This window comes from Prenolepis imparis, unplaced genomic scaffold (genome assembly GCF_030444845.1).
Source record: "Prenolepis imparis isolate NDT839.2.m4 unplaced genomic scaffold, iyPreImpa1.0 SCAF_11, whole genome shotgun sequence".
Classification (NCBI taxonomy): Eukaryota; Metazoa; Arthropoda; class Insecta; order Hymenoptera; family Formicidae; genus Prenolepis; species Prenolepis imparis.
The window spans coordinates 8,134,737-8,150,652 of NW_028141169.1; the positions used below are offsets into that span (position 1 = coordinate 8,134,737).

The 15,916-nt window shown below is 34.2% G+C and overlaps 1 protein-coding gene across 11 annotated transcripts in view; it reads left to right on the forward strand.

The window, feature by feature from the left end:
* The window catches only part of LOC145943055 (uncharacterized), a 300,469-nt gene that overhangs the window by 1,254 nt on the left and 283,299 nt on the right, over positions 1 to 15,916 (forward strand). For 9 of the 11 annotated variants that reach the window (XR_014426468.1, XM_083050296.1, XM_083050295.1 and 6 more), the window contains exon 2: positions 24 to 70. The gene's annotated coding sequence lies outside the window, so the exon portion shown is untranslated. Of the gene's footprint in view, positions 1 to 23; positions 71 to 7,832; positions 8,736 to 15,916 lie in introns of those variants that run through there. The other 2 variants (XM_083050287.1, XM_083050286.1) reach the window with 2 other exon arrangements.

Genomic DNA, 15,916 nt, shown 5'->3' on the forward strand with positions numbered 1-15,916 from the left:
AATATTATATTTGTATGTTACAGATTAATCGAGTCTACGTATAGTCAACTTCGTTTTTATACATCGATCGGTGAGTGATAAATTTTTATTTTAAGGTAAAAAAAACGTCAAGTATATATAATAAGTAGATTTTAAATTTAATGTAGTAAATTTTAAATTTATTTGTAGCATATAAATTTTTCTTTTGGTGGTTTCTTCTGTTTGGTGCATACAAATATGGATATTGTTTTATGTACTTGACGTGTGTTTTTACCTTTTTTTTAGAAAGATTTTTTATATACTGTATGCACTGTACGGATCCTCAAGTCAATAATGGGGGGGTTTCTACAATATTATTTGGTTTAATAAGAAAAGTATTTTTGCAAATCGAATTACAATTATTTCTTTTAATTTGTAAGGAGGGGTTTTTAACCCCCCCCCCCCCCTCCCTCCCCCATGATTCGCCAGTGGTAACATCAATAGTGATATCAAAAAATATAGAAAGATACAAATTTCAATTCGAATTTTTTAAATTAATAATTGCGACAATGTTTTTTTTATGTCTTTTATATTTTTTTAAAATTTCGACAATGTTTTTTATGGACAATGTGTTTTGCTTGGAATAGGACATTTTGCATAAATTGGTTTGGTACTAAATCTGTTTTAATATTAATGAGAATTGGTTTTGTATTAAAAAATGTATATATATTATGCATAAAGCATGCAATGCGTCCTACAATAATAATATCAAAAGAATTAGTTATCTAGCATTATTTATATATATATATATATTTATACTTAATATCAGCGAAGAAAATATTAACTAAATATGTCAAATTGAATATGTTAACTTACCATGTTAGTTAAAAAATAAAAAGCTATGTACAATAATAATGTACATTGTTATAATATTATAAAAAAAAGAAAGTAAAATGATGAATGATAAACATATACCTATATAAAATAAATTATTGTTGCCGAATTGTTGCCAATAATTTTTTTTAAATAAAATATTTTTTATTAGAAAATATTTTTTAGCTTATATAATTTTTTGTTGATACTATGTATAAATTACATAAATATTGATATTTCAAAAAGAATTGAATATCTAGAAATGTTTAATCATAATTTAAAATATAATCAATTTGATTTATATTATAAATTATAAATATATTTTCATTAATATATTAACGTTATTATATTAGCACAAAATTTCATAATATTAAAAGCATAGCCTATTGATAAACATATTATAATAGACAGTATTATAATATAATACAAAAATAACTGAAAAGATTATATATATATCTTACGCTTTGATGATTTACAATCGATACTATCTAAAAATGATAGTAGAAATTTTTTGTGCAAAAAATTTAATTAAAACTAATTGCGTAGTATCTTGAATAATTTTTAACACGAGCTGTAATTCTGTGCTGATACATTCTCAGCGGAATAGGACATAAATGCGGGAAGCCTTATAACTATCCGTTCAGTTCAGATGTTCGAGTAATTGCCGGCGGAAAGTTCGGTTTGCATGCAAAACTTTCTTCGACAAACTGAAGGATGTACATAAAGCCTCTCGAGCCGGAAATGAATAACCAGCTTCTATGAACTTGGTGCACGAAAGTATTTCTATCTTTCCGTGTACCAGGTGTTTTGCCAGATTTATTACCATTGATCGTTACTTTTAACCAGTTTGTAAATCAAAGTTTGTGCGACTATTTTATACAGACCGGTCTGATCATTTCTAATCATCATTTCTAATTATTACGGAAAAGAATTTGGAAATTATTTTTCTTCGAAAATATTCGAATAAAAAAAGGTTATTAAATAACTTTATTAATTACATAATAGGTCTAAAAATATGCTAATTTTAAAAAGATATGTGCAAAATCATATCGAAGTTTAGCAAATAAAAGATAACTTTTCTTTGGTTAATAATAAATTAACAGCAATAAGTGATTAAAATGATTTTCTTTAAAAGAAATTTGTCTGCCTGAACAAATCAAGATGTAAACGATTAGATATTAGAATTGTCTAAAAATAGAGAGCTACATATATGTAAAAAAAGGATAGTTTTTGAGCTTTTATAAAAAAAAATTATAGTTTCGTGAGTTTCTTTGCGTTGGTGAAAAAAGTCAGATAAAGTTCGAAACGACGTTGCGCGTGTAGAATTCGTAGGTGCTGGTGTGTTATTGTAGAACGAGAATAAGAAGGAGCAGGATAAAAGAGATTTTCGTAGCAGGAAGGGTAGAGGGAAAACGAGTATTGCCCGCGCTAGAAGATCCCGTTTGTAGAAGAGAAAACGCGAAGAGGGATGACTTTTCGGCGGAAGTGTGAGCGAGATAGTCACATCGATCGGATTCTGTGCGACGTAGAAGTGCAATGAAAGACATCTTTAGGGCAGTATAGCGAAGTCTATGATGGGGGTGAATATGGATGTTGGCAAAAGACGGAAAAAGGATAGAGAGCGCGCGCGGGGTAGAAACTGTCTGCGCGACTATTTATGTAGCTCGCCTTTCAGAAACTTTGTAAGAACAATTTATTACGAATATACGTGCCATTTGGAGAGTCAGAACTTTATTATGACATCGAGAACTTTATCTACGACCAAGGAGAACTAGTTTCTTTTATCGATAGCGGAACGTAGTTATATTAGTTAAATCGGATATAGCTCGCAAATTGAAATAAAAGTATTTTTTGATAAAATTTATAAAGAAAATGCACTGTAAAAAAAATATGTAAAATATTACATAAAAATATGTAAAATTACATAAATAATAAGTGTAAAATTACACGATAAATAATGAATACATTTTTATTCATTATTTATTGTGTAATTATACACTTATTATTTATGTAATGTTACATATTTTTATGTAATACTTTACATATTTTTTTACAGGGTGACATTAATATGAAATGAATTTATGTTCTCTCTCTGCGTTACTATGTATTTTTACCAATGACGTGTCCAATTTTATATAAAAATATAGATAGAGAATTAATTTATATGTAAAATCAAAGGTTTGTTCTGGTCAATATTTTTATCGATTTTAAATCGATAACTTTTATAAAAATTAATAATTTTATTAATCTAATATTATTAATAATTTTATGACCTAATAAAAACAAACTTTTTGGTTTTACACACAAATTAGTTCTGCATCCATATTTCTACATTATATTGGATGTATCATTGATGATAATTTTAATAAATTATTTATTATAATACTAATATTTTATGACAGATATTTAATATTTTTTAAAAACTAATTATGATACTCATTAGTTAATGTCGTTAAAAAAATATTAATGTAATAAAATTTTGATTAATTATGTATACAAAAAATAAGATAAAATAAATAATTTTAAAAATCAAAATAAAAATCAAAATTATAAAGAGGAAAGAAAATTAATTATTTTATTAACATTTGATTAATTAAAATTAGAAATGGTTGTAATTAAAAAATATTACTAATGCACCTTTTCAAATTTTTTATTTGGATTCTAAAAAGAAAATTTCGAGAATTCTTCTTTCATTTCTTATAAAATCAATTTTATCATGTGTTATCACATTTCACCAATATAGACTAGGGCAACAGGTCAATGCTTTTAGAAATTAGATCTGATCTATCTAAACTTAGTGAGAGAATTAATTAAGCGATAACCATAGCATAGGATAGGTCGGGACAAATCGTCAAGCATAGGCACGCAATCAGATAAATGGAATGTAACTCTCTTGATACATCAATAATAGGAATTCTTTAGACGATAGTTTGCTATGTTACATTAATGAAGGATATTTATTAATGTTACTGCATTTTAACTTTAGGTAATATTGGGAAAATGATTTTATTAATATAGTGAATCTCGGATAATCATTTCCATTTTCATATAATAACTCGGAAGGGATAGTTATCGTTAGTGATTGTTTTCTGCCGCTCGAATTAGAAGAGATGATGATAGAGGAAATGACAAAATCCACTTGTTACATTGCGACTTGTTTGAAGCTGTGCCCATTTCTACGATGTAACGATATCAGAGGCAAAGGGGTAAAAAGGAAGGAAGGACGGAAAAGGGGATATTGGTGAGAAGGAGAAAGAGATTTCCGGGTGGTGGAGGAAATAAGTGAAACAGTGATTGAGAGAAAGAGAGAGTGGATGAGTAAAGATATATAAAGTGTGTACATGTTCAAAGTGTCATCAAACATCGCGCTTTCTGACAAATTTTGTACTGCCATTTTTTCGATAAAAGTTAGATTAAAACTATTTTTTACTATACTTTAATTTTCGAATTTATTGACACATTCAATATCTTGCTAAGTATTATTGGTTGAAAACTGGATTAAAATTCTATTAAGTATTAAAAAAATTTTCTTGAAACTGAAAAAAAAAAATAAAATTTTGTTTATATATTTGTACTTTTCAAAATTTTATCTATTTAAACTGTGCAAGAAGAATATAAATATTTATGTATTTATAATTATTACTACTATTTTTATAATTCAAAAGCTATTGTTGTCGTAATTTTGAAATCATTCTCTTCACATAAGAATCTTACTGTTCAAATAATTGCGCGTTAAAATTAGAACACCCTGTAGGGAGAACAGCGGTTGCCAGGGCAATGAATCGCAGATTGACGCAGGCGTCGCGACGTCCGGCCGCGCGCTCACCCCCGTTTTCCACCCTTCTCTCCCCCGCGTTGAAGCGTGCCGCTGCTTAAAGCGTGCACCTCGCCTGGTCCACCCACCCCTTTCCTCTTTTCCATGACACAGACGGTTAAACTCGCGAAGTTTGCCGCATTATGATTTATACGGGAAAATTCTGTCGGAGGTATTGGCTTTGTGGACCAAAGCTCAAATATCTCTTTCGATTGATTTTAGAATTGCTATCCAATTATATCTTCTATTTGATTTCGTTATGGATGAATATGCATGCTTTGTGTGTTGCGGTAGTCTTGCAATATTTCAACCTTGCATTATCGTCAATATTTCCTGAAGAACGCTCGAGATCAGCGCGATTGTTTTACAGTGGTGTCGTATCTCACAGCAAGATTGCATCTGTTTTTAATTGATGATAATTGCATTTTCCCTTTGAAATTGCTTATACCTGATTTGCCAATTTTAGAATTGTAAAAGCTGTATTAGGGATCGATTGGTGAAAGGGTTTTCAATGTTGCGTACGGTTGCAGACCGTATACTTTAGAAACCTCGGCGCATAAAGCTCTTACGTAACTATTGCGATCAATATTAGTTCGGATTAATTTATTTGGCAAAAGTTTTCGGACTTAAATAACTCTTATAAAATTTAATCGGATTTCACACAGAAAGTCTCGAAAGTCGATATCTAGGAGCTGGCGCTTAAGAACCATGCAAAATTAAAGTTGAATGCAATCCTTGACTGTATAAATCTGAAATCACGAGTATAGCATTTGCAAAGCAATCATGTAAGGTAATCATGTGCTATTTAAATTTAAAATTTATGACAAAAATAAAAAATAAGGCTATTTTATAAATGGGAATAAGCATGTGCGCTATTTGATTATACGCTAATTATCTTCTCTTTGATTCTCGCTTTTCTCTTATCTCTTTCCCCTTGCGTATATATAATAATTATTAATATTTATGTGTATTATTTTTATACAGTATATTTTTATTCTGTATAATATAAATATGATATTTTTATGAAGAGTACTTTTGGTGAAATGTTATCATTGTTGTTAAAATTGTTTATGTAATTAATAGATCCATGAAACAACACGTTAAAAAAGATTAATTATATTGTTCCTTTAAACGTAATTAATTTTGATTAGATTGTAACCATTCTTTTCTAGTATTATTAAGCTTCAACTGTCTATGTGTACATGTATATAGAAATATCTCAAAACAAGTTTTAAAAATATTTAACATTTAATGTGATTGCTTTAATACGTACGTTATTAAGTATTTGATAATACGCTACAGAGACCACATACGAAGTCCATTAAAGTTAAAGCGTGTCAACTCTGAGCTATATTCTTGTCAGCTATCGGATTGCGTCGCGAGCGTGTCGCGCTAGGAAAGTTTGCCTCGCGGCTCGCGAGTTGCGTATGTTAGTACATAGTATGCATCCCCCAGGGCAAGAAGCGAGCAAGAGAATGAGAAAGAGAGAGAAAAAGAGAAAGAAAGAGAGAGGGAGGCTGATAGGAGGGTGGAAAGAGCCGCGCGCGCGGGATATATACAGCCTATGTCGCGGTAGAGCGTCGTCGTCGACTCGAGCGGCGGTGGGGTTGGGTGGAAAAAGTTGGACGAAACTTGAAGGAGAAGTGGAGAAGGAAGCGCACAGGATATATATGCGGAGGAAAGGGTGGCACGCTCTGCGAGGGGAGAGAATCGGAATGAAAGGAGGAAAATGGGGGGTGAAAGAGGGGATTGGATCTCTGGAAAGAAGAGGGAAGTTCGGTGGAGACGCGCCGTAGGCAACACATCGTCGGGTTGCTACTGGTAAAACCTTCGGTGGAAGCGCCGAAGGTGATCGCGCGACGGATAGTGGTAGTGGTAGCATAGGGACGACGGCGTCGGTGGCGGGTGGCGATGATGGTAGTGGTGACGAGATGGTAGAGAGGTAGTGGTAGAGAGCGGCGTGTCCCGACGCGCCTGGAAAGTTTCGTCGAGAAACGCGCGGTGTGCGCGCGGAGTGTGAGAACGCGCGGCGAGCGAGAAAGAGGGCCAGGGAGAAAGTTGGGGGTGAGTCAAGCGCAGGGGATGAGAGGAGCGGGATAGAGAGAGAGTTTGGAGCGAGAGTCCGGAGGACGGCAACGCGATGCGGAGGCAAGGTTTTCGTCTCCAGTTCCCGCTAAGCGGCCGACAGGTTTGGAACGAGCGCGGGCTACGCGGGTGCACGCTCGCGTGACACGCGGACTAACGTGTGTACCCCTATATCTGTGCATACAGAGGGGGGTACACACATAAGAGGGTACCATAGCGTGCGCGTAGTGGCGTAGTGTCCCGCTAAAGGAGGACGACACACACGTGGCGCGCGCTACCAACGGCAGAAGCCTGACCGTGGTGACTTCTCACTACTGACCGGTATGCGAGGGGGTGGTTGGGATCACGCTGGCGCGGGTTCACGCGTGCTACCGCGGCGGTCGAGTTCACGCGTGACACTACGGCCGCGGACGGTCGCGAGCGAGCGAGCGAGGTCGACGAGCGCGCGACCACCCTCCACCGCGTTCTCGTCTCTTCTCCTTCTTCGGTCGCGCGCCTTTTCCACCTCCTTCTCATCTTCCTTCTCCGCCTTTACCGGCTCCTACTCTCGCTGCTCTTGGTCTCTCTCTTCCTCATGTTCTCTACCCCTAGTGAGATATTGATTTCCCTTAGCTGACTCCCACGAGGGCAGGCGGCAGGCAACCAGGTACGGCTACCGTACCACGAGTAGACAGTTTCCGACAATCAGAAAGAAACTATCCTATATGCACTTGTCGGTCTAACGATTAAGCGGACCGAGCATTTCGTCCTTCTTCATGTTCCCATCGGATCCAACTCGCGCGTGCTTTTGCGCTTCGCTAGATTACCACGATAACACTTTTCTAAACATCCGCCACGTGCTTCATGCGCTCGCGCTATTGTTTCTCAAGATTTCCGATTGAATCCTTAAAAGCAGGACACTAGTCGAATAATGCGTTTATTGTTATGATTCTAAACGTATAATCGGTTTTTCAATTTTCCTATAATTCATTTATCATAATGACGTATCAATAATTCCGCAATTATAAACTTTATTAATTATTGATAATCGAGTATACCATGAACTGTTCGCACAATATTCGCGTAGTATATATGTGCATTAGATTATATGTCAAAATAGTATTGTATATAATTGTGTGGAGCAGAGAGGTGCACACATGCACACACACAATTAATTATATTATATTATTATATAAATATTTTACTTCTAAATGTTTTCTCTCAAAAATGTAATTCTGAAACATTAACAAACACTCTCACAATTAGTAAGAGAGACGCATTTAATATCCAGCTCGATGCTCATCCAAGAATATTAGTTTCTTCCTAACTATTCTCGCCGCTTCGTAAGTAAACGCTCTCGCGTAGCTGTTGTTTGATAATCTATAGGTGTTTCGAGAAAGTTTCGCGAAGTGCGCGACCATGTTGGTGCCTGCGCATTGCCGACGAATTCGCGAGAGAGTGACATGAAACTTTTTTATTTACCGCGTTCGTGCTTACACACAGAGACAGATAAAGGGTGGATGGAGGGTATGAAGGGGGTGGCTTAGCGGCGCGGAGGGAACCATTTCCCCTACTCGAAGTCTACCTACCCCGTATATATTCGCCAACCCCCACCCGGTTGCTGCCGCCTGCCGCTTTCCAGCAAAGTTTTCCGGAGATCCTGGAAACTGCGAGAAACGACAAGAGGGTGAAGAGGGGTCGCGCGCGCCCAACGGAGGGGAGAAGCGACGATCGCTCACCACCCCCGTGTGCTCTTGCTAGCAGCATCCCTTTTCAGCGGAACCTAGTAACGAGTTTGCTCTGTCGGTAACGCCAGAACGCGTGCCAGCTATAAACGTGTCGCGTGCGGGGCTGACGGAAGGGATGAGTAAAGTGGAGCACGACGCGAGATACGATTGTCGCGAGATGACTTGTTGTAGTCGCGTGGATCCCGCGATAGTTCGGAGATGTGCGAGACGTGATAACGTGTAAATCGCGCGGATACTTTGCCGCATCGCGAAATTTAATCAAGGTATGAATGCTCGAGGTATGAATTATTCGTTTCTATTATAGAAGTAAAACGCTAAATAATGGATAGAAGTAGCAAAGAAAGATTTTCTGCGTATATATCGCATGTTATGCATTTTATTGTTCAACTTGATGATCGTTCTCTTGTGTCACGTGTGTCTCTTTCTATTAATAATTGCTTTTCGAGAACTGATTGTTGTAATTTTAGTAGTATCTTGCACGTTCCACGTATATATTTTATTTCTTCATTAGAGATACTTCTGTAGGTTTTTAATAATATATATTATATCTCTACGCCTTTCGCGTTTGAACATTCATGCTAATCACTATCAGTATCAAAGTTGAAACAACTTCGTGTTCTGCTAGTTTTTAAATTATTCCTGATCTCTGATGACTTTGAATCGAAGCATATTACGTAATAAGTAATGGAATTGCTTGTATGGATGGTCGATGCAAGTTGGACAAAATACTATATTTATACCGGAGTGTAAAGCCAGGTCAGCTGATCGTCTGCTGGCCCGACTATATAACGATGCTTGTTGTGAGAGTATCAACGCTTTTGATTATCGGGATTCCGTGCGCGCAGACTCAATGCGAGATTAATCCTCTGCGAGGGAACCCCTTTCACTTACCAATACCAACCCGTCGCACGTTCGAAAGTTTCGCGAGCGTCGAAAACTTTTGCGCTTCTCTTCTAGCGGAGCGAATTCTATCGGAAACCGAAAACCCTAATTCACACCACGCACATTGGAGACTTGATGTTAAAAAAAACCGAACTGATCGTTAATTTAGATAATAATCATTAAAATCAAGATTTATATATAAATCTATAATTCTATAATTGAAAGAGCTTTTATGTGATCTTTTATTATTCTTTCATCATGGCTCTATATAAAGTGTTTCATATTTTATTATATTTAATGCGTTTGTACGTAAGTTATATTCTTGTATTTATTTTATATTTTTTTATGATATATGCGCGTATTTTCTGTATAACAGGCAAATGATCTTTAATTTTTAATTTCTATTTTTTATATATTTATAAATATATTTTTATATATTATAAAAATATTTTTAATGTTAGTTTAATCATTTTTATTCCTATTTTACACTTAATAAAAAATAAATAATTAATCGAATAAATACATTTATTTTTAATTTTAAAGAATTTTTAGAGAGACGTTCTTATGTTGAATTAGCTATATTTATATATGGATCCAGAAAGTATTATAATACACCGACATCTTTTTAATCCCCTGTTTTGCCTCAGGCTTGCATTACATTCACGTGTTGAACATCTATTTGATTTGCGCGCGAGATACTACGAAAAGAGTCCGCGCTTCCTTTGCTTTTGCGTATGAGATGTCACAAACGATAATTCCGGTTGCATTTAGCAACATATGTGACAGTGACTCAATGCACGGCGATGTAGAGGTACTAATTAAGCTGCTATCGTTCCAACTCTCGCGGTGTAATTCCGCGTTGTTGGCATTGTGCTTCGAATTCCACCAAGTGGCTGTTGGCCGAGCGCTTTTGGGGTCCCGCGGAGCGTGGTCCGAGGCCTTTCAACTCTGATTCCACGCGCGTGCGTCTTGTTGTTGTCGTCGTCATCGTTGTCGACATTATCGTTGATGCTCACGTCGTAATCCTTGTCATTTCCTGTTGTCCCTTCTCGTTGTGTCTTAGGAGAGCACAAGTCGCAAATTTATTTCATTCCGCTTCGTATCTTTTTACATAAACATTGACGTACTGTTGCAGGCAAGCTTTGTACATTTTATCATAATTCTTTCGCTCTCTTTCTATTATATAAGTCATTAAAAGATGCACAATAATGCGTCATGAACTGTTAATTGCATGTAAAACTTTAGTATTTTCGTATTTACGCTGAAAGCGTTTAAGAGTAATAGGCGCATAGACTTTTGTATTAGAAATGCAAATGATTGTAGCTGTTATTAAAGATGCAAATGAAAAGAGAAGCAGTCTTTCATGTTCTATATTAACGTTTTGGTCTATATTAATTACGTTATTTATTAACGAATTGAACTTCAACTTATACGTATGTTTTTATCAATTTAGAAACCTTTTTTTTATCTTCTGTTTAATATATTTTTGAAAGCATTATATACATACACAAAACAATATTTTTTTCACTCATTAGTGTTGTTGATATTTGAAATTTTCGCTAATATTTATATGGATCAGTAATTTATTTAAATTAGTGCTCTATATAATATTTATTATAAAATAATATACATACATTTACTAAAAAACACGTGGCGAAAACGATGAATATAACAAGTAGCTTTTTTTTCTATTTCCATAAAAGCTATTTTGAATATAAGCCATATTTCTCTTCTTATTCCATTTTAGTTCAGCGCACAATAACATGTTACGCATATATACGTAACGATAATAGAAGATGGTAAGAGGAATGTAAACTTAATAGATGAGATTAAATAACGCATTCGATAATGGATATGAAATTTAAATAATGCATTCTTATTTTAATTAAACATTCATAAGAGATTTAAACTTAAAAATTTAAATATAAATGAAAAGACTTACTTAAAAATGTTAGTATGCAATTAAAAGTTGATAACGCGTAATACGTATTTCAATTACTGTATAATGGTATAGTTTGAAAAGTTTGACATCAAAATCGACTCGAAAAGGAAATAGTTCGTGTGAAAGTTTTTACTAGAGCGCATTTTTTGGTGTCCTATACTTCGTCATCGCGAAAAAGTATGAATCTATCATAATTATCCATATCTTCTCGGATCTTTTCCTGTTTTCAACAACGCGTTTACGCACACTTTTCCATCATGAACAGTATTTTTATGGCGAATTTTGCCAAAAATGCGAGTTGAAAATCTAGGTCGTTAAAGTCTTTGTTTGCCGGAAGAACTGACATTTTAGAATGAGCGATAGCGACGATATCTCAAGCTTCGGTATCCGCTCGGTAGTCGTGCTGACTCTCGGCGAAAAGATTCGAGAGATCGTCGAGAAGTTGCGGATGTCGGGACAGACGAATGGGAAGTAACGGAGAGCCAATCGTGCGGTTATAATAGCCACGCAAAACTAGTCGGAGAAGTATTGGCACGAGACATAAAATTCCCGATCGACTGAGACTTTTAGTTTATGTCAAAGAAAGAGAAAAAAAGAGGGTTGAAAATTATCTCAAAAATATATTTGCTTATTCGCATTTAATCGATGATCACGTTTTAGCAATGTGATTTATGAATGAAATAATGAGTCACATGAAGAAGTGATAAGAATAAAATATACGTCTTGCAGAAAATAAAAGAGAAAGCTTTAAAGTAATAGCATAAAATGAAAACATATTTCATATTTCGCGCATGAATAATTTTTCATTTTTATAACGTTTTATTTTTATGGATTTGTTTGTAAGTTCTGATTTGTCATCGTTTGCCTTATAGCTACCAATAATTTCATATACATATAAGCATATACAAAATCATAATATACAATTTGTAGTTTATAATAATGTTGTAATTTCTACATATAGCATAAAAATATGCTTGTTTTTATTCATATATTTTTATAACATTTGTTTTAATCTCTCGTAGATCGTTATAATTTAATAATATTTAATTTTTTAATAGCATTTAAACAACAAATTTTACTTAATATCTCTTTATTGAGACGCGCATCAGAAAAAGATGTTAACTTTGAAAAGACGCATGCAAGTTTTAATTATCATGAATTTTACGACCGTTCGATATGAAGATTCGGCTAAGACAATGATTTTGGTACCATTCTCAGTCTCGGCCTCTCACTCTCAAACTTGCAGCATCGGCATCAGTCCTCTCGCGGCAGCGGGGAAGTTTACGTCGTAAACTTTAGGTCTTAAGGGTGGAATTATAGTTCGGCGGAGCGAGCGCCGCGCAACGCAGTTGTTACCACGACGAGCGCTTTAAAAGTTGGTCTCGAGTCTTCGTGTTGGTTCGAGGGGGTGTAGGGAAGTGGATTCCGGGAGGATGGAAAGCGCGGGACGACGTGAAAGGAGCGAAAAGGGGATGGAGACGCGGTTAAGTTGCCAGGAAACTTTGGTAAAACTGAAAAGTTAATTTCGTCGTGTTAAATTACTCGAGCGCCCGGGCATTAAACTTGCAAAAGTTGGTCGGATGACTGAAATACGTATCCTCCCTTCTCTCTTCTCCTCCCTCATCTTGTCCCTCTTCTTTTCCTCTTTGCTTTTGCCCCTGCTAATTGATCTAAGACGCGAGAGTATAGCGAAATCTGATTGCTTATTCGGAATTGAAACGCTGCGCAAAGAGAAACATTACAAAATAAAGATCAGTTAATTTAAACATTTGTTAATTTAAGCGCATAGTATTCGTTAATTAAGAGATTTATATAATGGATGTATCTTGTTAGATTTATTTATCTTTATACAATATTATCTTTAAAATGGTTACACACACATAAAACGTTATGTCATTATCCAATTAGTTAATATTTTATTTAATATTCTATTATCTATACGTCAATCTACAGATAGATTTCTCTCTCTTTTAATATTCCACTTAAGATTAAATGTATTTATCTCATACGATACATTTATGAGTTGAGTTATTTTAACTGTACGCTATATAATTCACTGCGATATCTGGGATTATATAATAATATCATACAAATGTTTCAGATTTTTTCTTTCTTTCTTTTTATTGAGTCATCTTTTCTCTGTAGATTTAATGAACTAATATAAAATTAATTTTTTCAAACTATGTATTTATGAGAGATTGGTATTCAAATTATAAATTACATACAAAATAAGAAGTCTGTTAGGAATTAAACTTTGGAAATTTTTAGAAGATAGTAAAATTTTACTTTTTATTTAAATTATTTTTTTTTAATTAAACAAATCTCAGACAAAATGTTTGCTTGTTAGCCAAAATATAGATAAAATGTATCTTGCAAATATATTGCCTATAAAACATCTATGATTTAATATATCTATAAAGTATTTCATGTTTAAATACTTGCTAAGACTGTTACGAAGTGGATTGTCTTACGAAATCTGCTAAACGAATCTATCGGATGTGATCGATCACACTTTATTTAATTCTCGGGTCGTGTTTCAAATCGGTCGAAGTTCAGAAGAGCGTGCTCGTAACGGGCGGTGCGCGTTTATGGCGAATCGATTGAGGAGAAGTAGGAAGGAAGTAGAAAAAGGTTGGGAGCTATTGTCTTGCAAAAATCTATTTATCCGCGTGATTTATCGTAGATACGATGATTTATAGTAGATACGATTTTTCACCGAAAGATTATAGATAATTTATGAATTTATCGTACGATACGTGAATCGGAACGTAGAATCATGCAACGATAACGTAATCAGATATGCGGGTCCTCTGAAATGACCGGATATTTGAACAATAGGAGAGAATTGTGTGTGAGTGAACAGGCTATAAAAAAGATATCAACATTTTTACAACTATGCACAAGAAAATTTTTTTAAATATCAAATTAACTTAATTAAAAAAAATTCTCACATTTAAAATATTTAATTAAGACAATTTCATAACATATTTTCAATATTAAATATTAAAAAGAAAAGATCTTTATGATGTGTCACAAAGCTATTCATGTCAGTATAAAATTTAATATTAAAAATTTTTTATTTACTATAAATATTCTCAGATTTGATATCAATGACTAATTAGAGTTATATATATATATATATATATATATATATATATATATATATTATATATATATGCATTATGGCTGAATGCGTTCAATCGATTGGCACGAACGTCGTTGCGACTGGATGATCAAAGCTGGTAATATTTGCAGCATATCTGCTATGAATTGCATCAGAATTAATCTCAATGAGCTGTATCAGTTTCAACCTGATATCCTATTATAAATTCTTATCTATTAATTAAAAGAAGGGGGCGACTGAAATATATAGATTATTATAGGATTGTTTTAAATATTTTAGCATATATTTGTAAATTAGATTCTACGTCAATAAAGACTGAATTAATTATATATCTTATTATTTATATCTAATAAAACAAGATTGTTTTAAATAGTTAATTTTTTAAATCTATATTGCTGAATATGTTATACATATAATAATCATAGAAAGAGAGGGAGACAAAAAGAGAGGAAAATTATACAATAAAAAGTGAAAAACAATTTTAACATTTGTAAAACTGTTTTTGTCAATTAAAAAGACATTTTCCTTTTTTTTTTGCTAAGGATTTGGTCGGTAAGGTCACGGTCGTAATCCTCGCAGACACGTACTCGTGTTTACAGTTTGCAAACCAGTAAAGTATATATATGTCTATGTGTTTGTGTGCGCGAGTGATATGGCGCGTGCGTAAACACGCGAGAGAGACAAACTTTTGCGACGGTTATAGGGGAGCTACTACATCCCCCTTCAGGTACGCGAGAGCGGATGTGTTTCATATATACATATATTTTATAGGAATCGTATGAGTCTGTTCTCTAAAGAGATTTTTTTTTCATAAATCCTTGCCAATCTTTGACATATGTATGCTTCAAGAATTAAACATGTAAACTTCAATAAAATTCGTTTAGCTCGTATCTCGTTTAAAAAAATCAGTAAATAACAAAAATTGCTCCAACTTGAAACAAGCGGAGTTATACATGCATTATGTGTTGTATAATTATTAATATACTCTTATTGTCCATTAATTATAGATAATTTTTATTAGATTAATGTGGAAGTTACCCATTATATTTTATTTTTTAGTCTATTTTTTAGTGTTATTTTTCGTATACCGTAGAATGACGCGCAACTTTGTAGCTTATCTAACAAATATCAGAGTCTGGACGTTCGATATTTGGATAGTCTGAGTTCGGATGTTGGCGAAATCACGGTCGCGACTACGTTGTGGTGAGAGCATGCGCGCTCGTTCTATCTCCCTCTCGACTATCCTTGTCTCGGAAAACTTTCCGGTGATGAGCTTTGTTGGTCGTTTCCCCAGCAGGACGGAAAAGTTAAATGCGAAAGTTTTATCCGATATCCAGTACCTCTGCGCGCTTGGAAAAAGGTGTCTATGTACATGGTTACGTACGGATTGTTCGTATGATTATAGTAGTGTATCTCTGTTTCACGATATTTTCGTTATAAATAAAATTCGCGTATTAAGAGCAAAATAAGATTTAATTATATGTTTCATCATATTTAACACACATTATGAA